This window comes from Ambystoma mexicanum, unplaced genomic scaffold, assembly GCF_040938575.1.
Source record: "Ambystoma mexicanum isolate Mex_15411 unplaced genomic scaffold, UKY_AmexF1_1 Mex_scaf84, whole genome shotgun sequence".
NCBI classification, from domain to species: domain Eukaryota; kingdom Metazoa; phylum Chordata; class Amphibia; order Caudata; family Ambystomatidae; genus Ambystoma; species Ambystoma mexicanum.
The window spans coordinates 162,973-179,325 of NW_027182504.1; the positions used below are offsets into that span (position 1 = coordinate 162,973).

General features: G+C 44.2%; 3 non-coding genes across 3 annotated transcripts; all 3 read right to left on the reverse strand.

The window, feature by feature from the left end:
• Window positions 1-638: 638 nt before the first annotated feature.
• TRNAC-GCA (transfer RNA cysteine (anticodon GCA)) lies at window positions 639-710 on the reverse strand. Its single transcript has one exon. It is a non-coding gene; the product is annotated as a tRNA-Cys (tRNA).
• Window positions 711-2,544: 1,834 nt separating this feature from the next.
• On the reverse strand, window positions 2,545-2,617 carry TRNAC-GCA (transfer RNA cysteine (anticodon GCA)). The gene has a single exon. It is a non-coding gene; the product is annotated as a tRNA-Cys (tRNA).
• A 10,988-nt stretch (window positions 2,618-13,605) lies between these two features.
• Window positions 13,606-13,677, reverse strand: TRNAC-GCA (transfer RNA cysteine (anticodon GCA)). Its single transcript has one exon. It is a non-coding gene; the product is annotated as a tRNA-Cys (tRNA).
• Window positions 13,678-16,353: the final 2,676 nt, after the last annotated feature.

A 16,353-nucleotide genomic window follows, 5' to 3' on the forward strand; every position in this document is an offset into this window, starting at 1 on the left:
TGCAAAACGTAACTGCTTCTCTACTGCAGTTTGTTGATTTTGTGCTAAGAGCATAGTTAAACCCAATTGTTCATTGTTTTTTATATGAAATGATGATATATCCTTTTGTTTCTTACAGTACATTGGGTTGAAAAACATTTTAACAGGATCTATTGACGAGGGTATATGATTATGAAACAGGGATTTCTTGAACTGCACTCCTATGCTCTACCACTGAGTTAAACCCTTGAATGCTGAAAACTGCACTTTTTTAAAAAAGGTGATAGAGTGGGTGACTGTATGGAACTTGTAGAACTAATGACATCAGTGCACTTCTGGTCAGCTGTACAAATTAATACATTTCATTAAGGGCATATTATTGGTTTCCACCATAGTTTTATAACATTCATATGAGCTTCCAATGGACTATTTCAAACTGATAATATCACCAGTAGAACTTGGGTGAATGTAAAACACAGCTTGTATCATATGAAGAAATCCTAAACAGTTTCATGGTGTTTACCCTATGTTTCAGGAGATGATCAGGAGTATTTCAAATGTAGAAATGTGTTGCTCATTACATAAAATGATAATATTGTAAATGTTTTCTTCAATTTATTTAATTAAACAAATATTTCTACAGGTAAAACAGTTGGATAAGGGGGCACCCAGATTTGAACTAGGGACCTCTTGATCTGCAGTCAAATGCTCTACCACTGAGCTATAGCCCCACTTCTGAAATTTTCCACTTTATTTATTCAGTAATATGTACAAAGTGGAAGCAACATTCAATCACCATCAAAGCAATGCATTTTCAGCCACCAAACCCTCCTTATAAGTATAAGGGGTACAAAAGATGTCCTTTATCTGCCTTGGTAAAATACAGTGAGGTTTCCATTGCAAGAATTCATACATTTCGTATCACATGTAGATCTTGGAACATGGAAAAAAAACTTTTGTCAAATGCACAAATTCTGCAAAACGTAACTGCTTCTCTACTGCAGTTTGTTGATTTTCTGCTAAGAGCATAGTTAAACCCAATTGTTCATTGTTTTTTATATGAAATGATGATATATCTTATTGTTTCTTACAGAGCATTTGGTTGAAAAACATGTTAACAGGATATATTGACAAGGGTATATGGTTATGAAAGAGGGACTTCTTGAACTGCACTCCTACGCTCTACCACTGAGTTAAACCCTTGAATGCTGAAAACTGCCCTTTTTTAAAAAGGTGATAGAGTGGGTGACTGTATGGAACTTGTAGAACTAATGACATCAGTGCACTTCTGGTCAGCTGTACAAATTAATACATTTAATTAAGGGCATGTTATTGGTTTCCACCACAGTTTTATAACATTCATATGAGCTTCCAATGGACTATTTCAAACTGATAATATCACCAGTAGAACTTGGGTGAATGTAAAACACAGCTTGTATCATATGAAGAAATCCTAAACAGCTTAATGGTGTTCACCCTATGTTTCAGGTGATGATCAAAAGTATTTCAAATGTAGAAATGTGTTGCTCATTACATAAAATGCTAAGATTGTAAATGTTTACTTCAATTTATTTAATTAAAAAAATGTTTCTACAGGTAAAACATGTGGACATGGGGGCACCCAGATTTGAACGAGGGACCTCTTGTTATGCAATGAAACGCTCTACCACAGAGCTATACCCCCAATTCTGAAATGTTTACCTAAATTAATTCAGTAATATGTACAAAGTGGAAGCAACATGCAATCACCATCAAAGCAATGCATTTTCAGCCAGCAAACCCTCCTCATAACTATAAGGGGTACACAAGATGTCCTTTATCTGCCTTGGTAAAATACAGTGAGGTTTCCATTGCAAGAAGTCATACATTTGGTATCACATGTAGATCTTGGAACATGGAAAAAAAATGTTTTGTCAAATGCACAAATTCTGCAAAATGTAACTGCTTCTCTACTGCAGTTTGTTGATTTTGTGCTAAGAGCATAGTTAAACCCATTTGTTCATTGTTTTGTATATGAAATGATGATATATCCTATTGTTTCTTACAGTGCATTGGGTTGAAAAACATGTTAACAGGATCTATTGAAGAGGGTATATGGTTATGAAACAGGGACTTCTTGAACTGCTTCCTACCCTCTACCACTGACATAAACCCTTGAATGCTGAAAACTGCCCTTTTTTAAAAAAGTGATAGAGTGGGTGACTGTATGGAACTTGTAGAACTAATGACATCAGTGCACTTCTGGTCAGCTGTACAAATTAATACATTTCATTAAGGGCATATTATTGGTTTCCACCACAGATTTATAACATTCATATGAGCTTCCAATGGACTAATTCAAACTGATAATATCACCAGTAGAACTTGGGTGAATGTAATACACAGCTTGTATCATACGAAGAAATCCGAAACAGCTTAATGGTGTTTACCCTATGTTTCAGGAGATGATCAGGAGTATTTCAAATGTAGAAATGTGTAGCTCATTACATAAAATGCTGAGATTGTAAATGTTTTCTTCAATTTATTTAATTAAAAAAATATTTCTACAATTAAAACAGATGGACAATGGGGCACCCAGATTTGAACTAGGGACCTCTTGATCTGCAGTCAAATGCTCTACCACTGAGCTATACCCCCAGTTCTGAGAAATTCACATTTATTTATTCTGTAATATGTACAAAGTGCAAGCAACATGCAATCACCATCAAAGCAATGCATTTTCAGCCACCAAACCCTCCTTATAAGTATATGGGGTGCAAAGGATGTCCTTTATCTGCCTTGGTAAAATACATTGAGGTTTCCATGGCAAGAAGTCATACATTTCGTATCACATGTAGATCTTGGAAGATGGAAAGAAAATCTTTTGTCAAATGCACACATTCTGCAAAATGTAACTGCTTCTCTACTGCAGTTTGTTGATTTTGTGCTAAGAGCATAGTTAAACCCAATTGTTCATTGTTTTGTATATGAAATGATGATATATCCTATTGTTTCTTACAGTGCATTGGGTTGAAAAACATTTTAACAGGATCTATTGAAGAGGGTATATGGTTATGAAACAGGAACTTCTTGAAAGGCACTCCTACGCTCTACCACTGACATAAACCCTTCAACGTTGAAAACTGCCCTTTTTTAAAAAGGTGATAGAGTGGGTGACTGTATGGAACTTGTAGAACTAATGACATAAGTGCACTTCTGGTCAGTTGTACAAATTAATACATTTCATTAAGGGCATATTATTGGTTTCCACCACAGTTTTATAACATTCATATGAACTTCCAATGGACTATTTCAAACTGATAATATCACCAGTAGAACTTGGGTGAATGTAAAACACAGCTTGTATCATATGAAGAAATCCTAAACAGCTTAATGGTGTTTACCCTATGTTTCAGGTGATGATCAGGAGTATTTCAAATGTAGAAATGTGTTGCTTATTACATAAAATGCTAAGATTGTAAATGTTTACTTCAATTTATTTAATTAAAAAAATATTTCTACAGGTAAAACAGATGGACAAGGGGGCACCCATATTTGAACTAGAGTCCTTTTGATCTGCAGTGAAATCCTCTACCCCTGAGCTATACCCCCATTTCTGAAATGTTCACCTTTATTTATTCAGTAATATGTACAAAGTGGAAGCAACATGCAATCACCATCAAAGCAATGCATTTTCAGCCACCAAACCCTCCTTATAAGTATAAGGGGTACAACAGATGTCCTTTATCTACCTTGGTAAAATACAGTGAGGTTTCCATTGCAAGAATTCCTACATTTCGTATCACATGTAGATCTTGGAACATGGAAAAAAAACTTTTGTCAAATGCACAAATTCTGCAAAACGTAACTGCTTCTCTACTGCAGTTTGTTGATTTTGTGCTAAGAGCATAGTTAAACCCAATTGTTCATTGTTTTTTATATGAAATGATGATATATCCTTTTGTTTCTTAAAGTACATTGGGTTGAAAAACATTTTAACAGGATCTATTGACGAGGGTATATGGTTATGAAACAGGGACTTCTTGAACTGCACTCCTACGCTCTACCACTGAGTTAAACCCTTGAATTGTTATTGTTATTGTTATTGTTATTTTGCACTTATATAGCGCCTTATATACCATTGGTATGGTCTAAAGGCGCTGGTAGGTTGAACGCCCTTGGGAACCGAAGTTCAGATCAGTAGAGAGAGTAGGGAGAGTCAAAAGGTGCGTGTGAGCACCGGATATGTGTGCAGCTTGTGCGGTACACGTGTAATAGCTGCTTCTTATCGGTAGGTGTGGTGGTTGAGAGATCAGGAGAATGTGTTTGTTCTGGCAGGATTTATCCGGAACGGATGTGGCTGCGTTAGGCCTGAGGAAAATGCCTGGCTGGGGGTGTGGGACCAGCAGTGTTTACATAGAATGATGTGGAGTAAGCGGTGGATGTTCGTATGAGAACAGTTATACCGAATGGTGTCATAGTATCTCTGTGTTCTAGTTGAGTGGTGATGTAAAGGAGAGAGTAAGCGTGGGGTGTGGTGTGATGGGTTATATGCTCTTTCAGTGTGTAAACTTCTGAATGCAACTTTCCCAGAGAGGGAACTGGGCGAACTTCTAAGTGCAATTTTCCATACAGAGTCTATTGGGAACACTTCTAAATTCATTTCATCAGAGATGCTATTGGCACACTTCAAGTGTAACTCTTGCAGAGGCTATTGGGTACACTTCTAAACGCAATTTTTCATAGAGCGTCTACTGGGCACTCTAACTTCAGTTTTCCAGAGAGGCTATTGGGCAAACTTCTATATGCAACTTTCCAGAGTGTCTATTGGATACACTTCTAAAATCAACTTTCACAGATGCTATTGGTAGCACTTCTAAATGCAGCTTTCACAGAGGATATTGGACTCGTATCTAAATTCAATTTTCTACAGAGAGGCTACTGGGCGCACTATAAAATCAATTTTCCAGCGAGGCTATTGGGAATACTTCTAAATTCATTTTTCCAGCGAGGCTATTGGGAACACTTCTAAATTCAATTTACCAGAGATGCTATTGGGCACACTTCTAAATGCAACTTTCACAGAGTGGTTTATTGGGAGCACTACTAAATTCACAGCGAGGTTATTGGGCACACGTCTAAGTGCAATTTTCACAGAGCGTCTACTGGGCACACTTCTAAATGCAATTTTCCAGAGTGTCTATTGGATACACTTCTAAAATCAACTTTCACAGGAGCCATTGGTAGCGCTTCTAGATGCATCTTTCACAGGGGCTAATGGGTACACTTCTAAATCTCACAGCGAGGTTATTGGGTACATTTCTAAGTGCAACTTTCCAGAGTGTCTATTGTGCACACTTCTAAAAGCAATTTTCACAGAGCGTCTACTGGGCACATTTCTAAATTCATTTTTCCAGAGTGGCTATTGGGCACACTTCTAAACAACTTTCACAGGTGGTAGCACTTCTAAATGCAACTTTCACGGGGGATCTTGGGCACACTTCTAAATTCCATTTACCCGAGAGGCTATTGGGCACATTTCCAGACTTGACGGAGAGGCTGTAGGGGACACTTTGTGAATGCAACTTTCACATGCTAATATTCACAGTTCCATCTAGATGCGACGCAGGTCAATATTCACAATTCCATCTAAGAGTGGACATGCTAACTTTCACAATTCCATCTAAGAGTGGACATGCTAACTTTCACAATTCCATCTAAGAGTGGACATGCTAACTTTCACAATTCCATCTAAGAGTGGACATGCTAACTTTCACAATTCCATCTAAGAGTGGACATGCTAACTTTCACAATTCCATCTAAGAGTGGACATGCTAACTTTCACTATTCCATCTAAGAGTGGACATGCTAACTTTCACAATTCCATCTAAGAGTGGACGTGCTAACTTTCACAATTCCATCTAAGAGTGGACATGCTAACTTTCACAATTTCATCTAAGAGTGGACATGCTAACTTTCACAATTCCATCTAAGAGTGGACATGCTAACTTTCACAGTTCCATCTAAGAGTGGACATGCTAACATTATGGCAGTCTGTGTTATTTGGAGGTAAGATAGAGTGGCATGGGCTTTCTGCAGTGGAGTGATTGCTCTACTCTCCACCCATACCACACTCACGGTTTTGGTGGTGTCTGTTAGTTGCTGGCTTCATTGGCTTCCCCTGCGGACACCTGCAGACACATCTTGGAGCCGCCTCTGTTGGAGCCGCCCTTGGCCTCGGGGCCCTTAGCCGCTGGGGGCTGCCGGGCAGAGGGCTGCCCTGGGCGGGCCAGTGATAAAAGTCGAGGGGCCTATCAGAGGGGGGGTGGGACCATGAGGAGGTTTTAGAGGAGGGGAAGTGGGGACCGACTCACCTGCTCCTAGGATGGGAAATAGGAGCAGGTGCAGGAAGCGGGTCGGTACACCGACGCTGCCTCGGCCAAAACAACCAATCAGGGGCGGGATGGGAGGCGGGAGCGAGAGGGGAAGAAACAGGAAGCGGGCTGGGGAGCTCGGGGCACGCAGGGGCCTGGGGGCATTTTTGGAGAAAAAGGTGGCCAAGGAGGGGCCAAGGCACTCACCTGCTGCAGCCCCTTGAGGAATGGGCGAGCGGGAGCCTCTGCGGGTCGCTAGGCCCTGCAGCAACACGTGGGGAAGGCCAATCAGCTGGCGGGAGGAGGAGGGAACCACGAAGTGCAAGCGGGAGGGAGGTGGGGAGAAAAGAAGACCTCGCAAAGGGGCTCTGGCAGCCGAAAACGGCTGGATTCGAATTAGGTGGCCCAGGAGGAGCCAAGGCACTCACCTGCTGCAGCCCCTTCAGGAATGGGCGAGCGGGAGCCTCTGCGGGTCTCTAGGCCCTGCAGCAACACGTGGGGAAGGCCAATCAGCTGGCGGGAGGAGGAGGGAACCACAAAGTGCAAGCGGGAGGGAGGCGGGGAGAAAAGAAGGCCTCGCAAAGGGGCTCTGGCAGCCGAAAACGGCTGGATTCGAATTAGGTGGTCCAGGAGGAGCCAAGGCACTCACCTGCTGCAGCCCCTTCAGGAATGGGCGAGCGGGAGCCTCTGCGGGTCGCTAGGCCCTGCAGCAACACGTGGGGAAGGCCAATCAGCTGGCGGGAGGAGGAGGGAACCACGAAGTGCAAGCGGGAGGGAGGCGGGGAGAAAAGAAGGCCTCGCAAAGGGGCTCTGGCAGCTGAAAATGGCTGGATTCGAATTAGGTGGTCCAGGAGGAGCCAAGGCACTCACCTGCTGCAGCCCCTTCAGGAATGGGCGAGCGGGAGCCTCTGCGGGTCGCTAGGCCCTGCAGCAACACGTGGGGAAGGCCAATCAGCTGGCGGGAGGAGGAGGGAACCACGAAGTGCAAGCGGGAGGGAGGCGGGGAGAAAGGAAGGCCTCGCAAAGGGGCTCTGGCAGCCGAAAACGGCTGGATTCGAATTGGGTGGCCCAGGAGGAGCCAAGGCACTCACCTGCTGCAGCCCCTTCAGGAATGGGCGAGCGGGAGCCTCTGCGGGTCGCTAGGCCCTGCAGCAACACGTGGGGAAGGCCAATCAGCTGGCGGGAGGAGGAGGGAACCACGAAGTGCAAGCGGGAGGGAGGCGGGGAGAAAGGAAGGCCTCGCAAAGGGGCTCTGGCAGCCGAAAACGGCTGGATTCGAATTAGGTGGTCCAGGAGGAGCCAAGGCACTCACCTGCTGCAGCCCCTTCAGGAATGGGCGAGCGGGAGCCTCTGCGGGTCGCTAGGCCCTGCAGCAACACGTGGGGAAGGCCAATCAGCTGGCGGGAGGAGGAGGGAACCACGAAGTGCAAGCGGGAGGGAGGCGGGGAGAAAGGAAGGCCTCGCAAAGGGGCTCTGGCAGCCGAAAACGGCTGGATTCGAATTAGGTGGCACAGGAGGAGCCAAGGCACTCACCTGCTGCAGCCCCTTCAGGAATGGGCGAGCGGGAGCCTCTGCGGGTCGCTAGGCCCTGCAGCAACACGTGGGGAAGGCCAATCAGCTGGCGGGAGGAGGAGGGAACCACGAAGTGCAAGCGGGAGGGAGGCGGGGAGAAAAGAAGGCCTCGCAAAGGGGCTCTGGCAGCCGAAAACAGCTGGATTCGAATTAGGTGGCCCAGGAGGAGCCAAGGCACTCACCTGCTGCAGCCCCTTCAGGAATGGGCGAGCGGGAGCCTCTGCGGGTCGCTAGGCCCTGCAGCAACACGTGGGGAAGGCCAATCAGCTGGCGGGAGGAGGAGGGAACCACGAAGTGCAAGCGGGAGGGAGGCGGGGAGAAAAGAAGGCCTCGCAAAGGGGCTCTGGCAGCCGAAAACGGCTGGATTCGAATTAGGTGGCCCAGGAGGAGCCAAGGCACTCACCTGCTGCAGCACCTTCAGGAATGGGCGAGCGGGAGCCTCTGCGGGTCGCTAGGCCCTGCAGCAACACGTGGGGAAGGCCAATCAGCTGGCGGGAGGAGGAGGGAACCACGAAGTGCAAGCGGGAGGGAGGCAGGGAGAAAAGAAGGCCTCGCAAAGGGGCTCTGACAGCCGGAAACGGCTGGATTCGAATTAGGTGGCCCAGGAGGAGCCAAGGCACTCACCTGCTGCAGCCCCTTCAGGAATGGGCGAGCGGGAGCCTCTGCGGGTCGCTAGGCCCTGCAGCAACACGTGGGGAAGGCCAATCAGCTGGCGGGAGGAGGAGGGAACCACGAAGTGCAAGCGGGAGGGAGGCGGGGAGAAAAGAAGGCCTCGCAAAGGGGCTCTGGCAGCCGAAAACGGCTGGATTCGAATTAGGTGGCCCAGGAGGAGCCAAGGCACTCACCTGCTGCAGCCCCTTCAGGAATGGGCGAGCGGGAGCCTCTGCGGGTCGCTAGGCCCTGCAGCAACACGTGGGGAAGGCCAATCAGCTGGCGGGAGGAGGAGGGAACCACGAAGTGCAAGCGGGAGGGAGGCGGGGAGAAAAGAAGGCCTCGCAAAGGGGCTCTGGCAGCCGAAAACGCCTGGATTCGAATTAGGTGGCCCAGGAGGAGCCAAGGCACTCACCTGCTGCAGCCCCTTCAGGAATGGGCGAGCGGGAGCCTCTGCGGGTCGCTAGGCCCTGCAGCAACACGTGGGGAAGGCCAATCAGCTGGCGGGAGGAGGAGGGAACCACGAAGTGCAAGCGGGAGGGAGGCGGGGAGAAAAGAAGGCCTCGCAAAGGGGCTCTGGCAGCCGAAAACGGCTGGATTCGAATTAGGTGGTCCAGGAGGAGCCAAGGCACTCACCTGCTGCAGCCCCTTCAGGAATGGGCGAGCGGGAGCCTCTGCGGGTCGCTAGGCCCTGCAGCAACACGTGGGGAAGGCCAATCAGCTGGCGGGAGGAGGAGGGAACCACGAAGTGCAAGCGGGAGGGAGGCGGGGAGAAAAGAATGCCTCGCAAAGGGGCTCTGGCAGCCGAAAACGGCTGGATTCGAATTAGGTGGCCCAGGAGGAGCCAAGGCACTCACCTGCTGCAGCCCCTTCAGGAATGGGCGAGCGGGAGCCTCTGCGGGTTGCTAGGCCCTGCAGCAACACATGGGGAAGGCCAATCAGCTGGCAGGAGGAGGAGGGAACCACGAAGTGCAAGCGGGAGAGAGGCGGGGAGAAAAGAAGGCCTCGCAAAGGGGCTCTGGCAGCCGAAAACGGCTGGATTCGAATTAGGTGGCCCAGGAGGAGCCAAGACACTCACCTGCTGCAGCCCCTTCAGGAATGGGCGAGCGGGAGCCTCTGCGGGTCGCTAGGCCCTGCAGCAACACGTGGGGAAGGCCAATCAGCTGGCGGGAGGAGGAGGGAACCACGAAGTGCAAGCGGGAGGGAGGCGGGGAGAAAAGAAGGCCTCGCAAAGGGGCTCTGGCAGCCGAAAACGGCTGGATTCAATTTAGGTGGCCCAGGAGGAGCCAAGGCACTCACCTGCTGCAGCCCCTGACCTTTTTTAAAAAGGTGATAGAGTGGGTGACTGTATGGAACTTGTAGAACTAATGACATCAGTTCACTTATGGTCAGCTGTACAAATTAATACATTTCATTAAGGGCATATTATTGGTTTCCACCACAGTTTTATAACATTCATATGAGCTTCCAATGGACTATTTCAAACTGATAATATCACCAGTAGAACTTGGGTGAATGTAAAACCCAGCTTGTATCATACGAAGAAATCCTAAACAGTTTCATGGTGTTTACCCTATGTTTCAGGAGATGATCAGGAGTATTTCAAATGTATAAATGTGTTGCTCATTACATAAAATGCTAAGATTGTAAATGTTTTCTTCAAATTATTTAATTAAAAATATATTTCTACAGGTAAAACAGTTGGAGAAAGGGGCACCCAGATTTGAACTAGGGACCTCTTGATTTGCAGTAAAATGCTCTACCACGGAGCTATACCCCAATTGTGAAATGTTCCCCTATATTAATTCAGTAATATGTACAAAGTGGAAGCCACATGCAATCACCATCAAAGCAATGCATTTTCAGCCACCAAACCATCCTTATAACTATAAGGGGTACACAAGATGTCCTTTATCTGTCTTGGTAAAATACAGTGAGGTTTCCATTGCAAGAATTCATACATTTCGTCTCACATGTAGATCTTGCAACATGGAAAAAAAACCTTTTTCAAATGCACAAATTCTGCAAAACGTAAATCCTTCTCTACTGCAGTTTGTTGATTTTGTGCTAAGAGCATAGTTAAACCCAATTGTTCATTGTTTTTTATACTAAATGATGATATATCCTATTGTTTCTTACAGTGCATTGGGTTGAAACACATTGTAACTGGATCTATTGAAGAGGGTATATGGTTATGAAACTGGGACTTCTTGAACTGCACTCATACGCTCTACCAATGACATAAACCCTTGAATGCTGAAAACTGCCCTTTTTTTAAAAAGTGATAGAGTGGGTGACTGTGTGGAACTTGTAGAACTAATGACATCGGTGCACTTCTGGGCAGCTGTACAAATTAATAAATTTCATTAAGGGCATATTATTGGTTTCCACCACAGTTTTATAACATTCATATGAGCTTCCAATGGACTATTTCAAACTGATAATATCACCAGTAGAACTTGGGTGAATGTAAAACACAGCTTGTATCATACGAAGAAATCCTAAACAGTTACATGGTGTTTACCCTATGTTTCAGGAGATGATCAGGAGTATTTCAAATGTAGAAATGTGTTGCTCATTTCATAAAATGCTAAGATTGTAAATGTTTACTTCAATTTATTTAATTAAAAAAATATTTCTACAGGTAAAACAGTTAGACAATGGGAGCACCCAGATTGGAACTAGTGACCTCTTAATCTGCAGTCAAATGCTCTACCACTGAGCTATAGCCCCAGGTCTTAAATGTTCACCTTTATTAATTCAGTAATATGTACAAAGTGGAAGCAAAATGCAATCACCATCAAAGCAATGCATTTTCAGCCAACAAACCCTCCTTATAAGTATATGGGATACACACGATGTCCTTTATCTGCCTTGGTAAAATACAGTGAGGTTTCCATTGCAATAATTCATAAATTTCGTATCACATGTAGATATTGGAACATGGAAAAAAAACTTTTGTCAAATGCACAAATTCTGCAAAACGTAACTGCTTCTCTAATGCAGTTTGTTGATTTTGTGCTAAGAGCATAGTTAAACCCAATTGTTCATTGTTTTTTATATGAAATGATGATATTGTCATGATGCCTACCTCCAAGGAGCCAGGTCCGACCCAGCAACCCCAGAGGCAGGCATCATTCCCCCCAGGGAAGTGCCAGCGGGCCCAAGCTGGGGCCCTTTGGACACAGTCCTGGCGCCTTAGGCGCCAGGCTCATGTTGGTCCCCTGTCCTGGCGCCTTAGGCGCCAGGCTCATAAAGCTAGACATGTGTTCAAGTGTTTTAATGTGCACTTACCTGATGCAGACCATGCTGCTACATCCAGGCCCTTTTGAGGCCTGAATGGAACTACTTTACCTGTGGGACTACTTTCCACCTGGGTGTGGTCGGGGAAGGATACATACCTGATCGGTGGAAGGATACATGCCTGAAACTTCTTCCAAAGCTATTTAAACCACGCCCGATCAGCAACTCACGCTTCGCGTTGTTCTGCTCCTCGCAACTGGATGCTCACCGTGTCAGCTCCTGCATCTGGACTTCAGCCACGCCTGTCAGCATCCTGGGTTGCCTGCAAAGGGAGATAAGAGAGAATTGGAGAGAAAGAAGACCTTACCTGCTAAAGCTGCATCACGGGGACATCACGCCGACGATCCTGAAAGGGAAGACATCATTTTAAAAGCATTTCGCTTCGATCGCTGCAGCGCTGCATTTCACTCACCTTTCCTGGGCGCCTCCATCTTCAGCAGCGATCATCCGGATTCGCACCCACTTCGCAGAGCCTAGAGAGAAAAGACAAGAAAACAAGGTGTGAGAAGGAAGGGAAATAGGAAAAGCTCAGTTTCCTTCTAAGACTTACCTGTTGGGTCATTCCCATTTCATTTCGGGTCCTGCCGCTTCCTGGCATTCCGGACCCCGGCCCCAATGGGGAAAAAAGACAAAGACATTGAATGAGCGAATGCAAAGACATTACCTGAATGCTCATCCAGAACTTACACTTCGGGTCGGCGCCATATCTCCGGCATTCCGAACCCCGGCCCCTAAGGGGAAAAAGACATAAGCATTAGCGCTTGCTGCAATAAGACAATGAACATTATTATTAAGCTTGAACTTTTGAATTTGCAACAGAACTCTTACAGCGCCTCACCTGAATAGTCAAGCTTATTTTGAACTCCCATCAAACCTCAATCCAGTGAAGTAACTGGGTTTCAACGCGCCCCTGCATCAGAAGCAGGATGGAGAACTCATCCTTCCAGACCCTAAGGTGAGACTTCACAGGGAATCGTGGAAGGGTATCGAGGAGGGTTGGAAGGGAGTGGGAGGCTTGAGCATTATTCCGTCAGTAGGTAATACTCCCTTTTCACGCACAGGGGAATATTCCTGCGAGCCAGAAAAGCCAGAGTAGAGGGGCCCTTCCTGTGCATCATCAGAGTCCTGCGCTTCACCATTGAAGAAGCATCAGCACTCGAAGCCAGACCTGCGCCTCCGTGGGAATCAGGTGAGCGTGACAGATATATCCTATTGTTTCTTACAGTGCATTGGGTTGAAAAACATTTTAACAGGATCTATTGAAGAGGGTATATGGTTATGAAACAGGGACTTCTTGAACTGCACTCCTACCCTCTACCACTGACATAAACCCTTGAATGCTGAAAACTGCCCTTTTTTAAAAAAAAGTGATAGAGTGGGTGACTGTATGGAACTTGTAGAACTAATGACATCAGTGCACTTCTGGGCAGCTGTACAAATTAATATATTTCATTAAGGGCATATTATTGGTTTCCGCCACAGTTTTATAACATTCATATGCGCTTACAATGGACTATTTCAAACTGATAATATCACCAGTAGAACTTGGGTGAAGGTAATACACAGCATGTATCATACGAAGAAATCCTAAACAGTTTCATGGTGTTTACCCTGTGTTTCACGAGATGATCAGGAGTATTTCAAATGTAGAAATGTGTTGCTCATTTCATAAAATGCTAAGATTGTAAATGTGTTCTTCAATTTATTTAATTAAAAAAAATATTTCTACAGGTAAAACAGTTGGACAAGGGGGCACCCAGATTTGAACTAGGGACCTCTTGATCTGCAGTCAAATGCTCTACCACTGAGCTATACCCCCAGGTCTGAAATGTTCACCTTTATTTATTCAGTAATATGTACAAAGTGCAAGCAACATGCAATCACCATCAAAGCAATGCATTTTCAGCCACCAAACCCTCCTTATAACAACTATAAGGGGTACACAAGATGTCCTTTATCTGCCTTGGTAAAACACAGTGAGGTTTCCATTGCAAGAATTCATAAATTTCGTATCACATGTAGATCTTGGAACATGGAAAAAAAACTTTTGGCAAATGCACAAATTCTGCAAAATGTAACTGCTTCTCTACTGCAGTTTGTTGATTTTGTGCTAAGAGCATAGTTAAACCCAATTGCTCATTGTTTTGTATATGAAATGGTGATATATCTTATTGTTTCTTAGAGTGCATTGGGTTGAAAAACATTTTAACAGGATCTATTGAAAAGGGTATATGGTTATGAAACAGGGACTTCTTGAACTGCACTCCTACGCTCTACCACTGACATAAACCCTTGAATGCTGAAAACTGCCCTTTTTTAAAAAGGTGATAGAGTGGGTGACTGTATGGAACTTGTAGAACTAATGACATCAGTGCACTTCTGGTCAGCTATACAAATTAACACATTTCATTGAGGGCATATTATTGGTTTCCACCACAGTTTTATAACATTCATATGAGCTTCCAATGGACTATTGCAAACTGATAATATCACCAGTAGAACTTGGGTGAATGTAAAACACAGCTTGTATCATACGAAAAAATCCACAACAGCTTCATGGTGTTTACCCTATGTTTGAGGAGATGAGCAGGAGTATTTCAAATGTAGAAATGTGTTGCTCATTACATAAAATGCTAAGATTGTAAATGTTTTCTTCAATTTATTTAATTAAAAAAATATTTCTACAGGTAAAACAGTTGGACAAGAGGGCACCCAGATTTGAACTAGGGACCTCTTATTTACAGTCAAATGAGCTACCACTGAGCTATACCCCCAGTTTTGATGTGTTCACCTTTATCAATTCAGTAATATGTACAAAGTGCAAGCAACATGCAATCACCATCAAAGCAATGCATTTTCAGCCACCAAACCCTCCTTATAACTATAAGGGGTACACACGATGTCCTTTATCTGCCTTGGTAAAATACAGTGAGGTTTCCATTGCAAGAATTCATACATTTCGTATCACATGTAGATCTTGGAACATTGAAAAAAACTTTTGTCAAATGCACAAATTCTGCAAAACGTAACTGCTTCTCTACTGCAGTTTGTTGATTTTGTGCTAAGACCATAGATTAACCCAATTGTTCATTGTTTTTTATATGAAATGATGATATAGCCTATTGTTTCTTACAGTGCATTGGGTTGAAAAACATTTTAACAGGATCTATTGAAGAGGGTACATGGTTATGAAACAGGGACTTCTTGAACTACACTCCTACGCTCTACCACTGACATAAACCCTTGAATGCTGAAAACTGCCCTTTTTTAAAAAGGTGATAGATTGGGTGACTGTATGGAACTTGTAGAACTAATGACATCAGTGCACTTCTGGTCAGCTGTACAAATTAATACATTTCATTAAGGGCATATTATTGGTTTCCACCACAGTTTTATAACATTCATATCAGCTTCCAATGGACTATTTCAAACTGATAATATCACCAGTAGAACTTGGGTGAATGTAAAACACAGCTTGTATCATACGAAGAAATCCTAAACAGCTTAATGGTGTTTACCCTATGATTCAGGTGATGATCAGGAGTATTTAAAATGTAGAAATGTGTTTCTCATTACATAAAATGCTAAGATTGTCAATGTTTACTTCAATTTATTTAATTAAAAAAATATTTCTACAGGTAAAACAGTTGGATAAGGGGGCACCCAAATTTGAACTAGGGACCTCTTGAGCTGCAGTCAAATGCTCTACCGCTGAGCTATACCCCCAATTCTGAAACGTTTACCTATATTAATTCAGTAATATGTACAAAGTAGAAGCAACATGCAATCACCATCAAAGCAATGCATTTTCAGCCACCAAACCCTCCTTATAACTATAAAGGGTGCGAAGGATGTCCTTTATCTGCCTTGGTAAAATACAGTGAGGTTTCCATTGCAAGAATTCATACATTTCGTATCACATGTAGATATTGTAACATGGAAAAAAAAAAATGTCAAATGCACAAATTCTGCAAAACGTAACTGCTTCTCTACTGCAGTTTGTTGATTTTGTGCTAAGAGCATAGTTAAACCCACTTGTTCATTGTTTTTTATATGAAATGATGATATATCCTATTGTTTCTTAGAGTGCATTGGGTTGAAAAACATTTTAACAGGATCTATTGAAAAGGGTATATGGTTATGAAACAGGGACTTCTTGAACTGCACTCCTACGCTCTACCACTGACATAAACCCTTGAATGCTGAAAACTGCCCTTTTTTAAAAAGGTGATAGAGTGGGTGACTGTATGGAACTTGTAGAACTAATGACATCAGTGCACTTCTGGTCAGCTGTACAAATTAATACATTTCATTAAGGGAATATTATTGGTTTCCACCACAGTTTTATAACATTCATATGAGCTTCCAAAGGACTATTTCAAACTGATCATATCACCAGTAGAACTTGGGTGAATGTACAACACAGCTTGTATCATATGAAGAAATCCTAAACAGCTTAATGGTGTTTACCCTATGTTTCAGGTGATTATCAGGA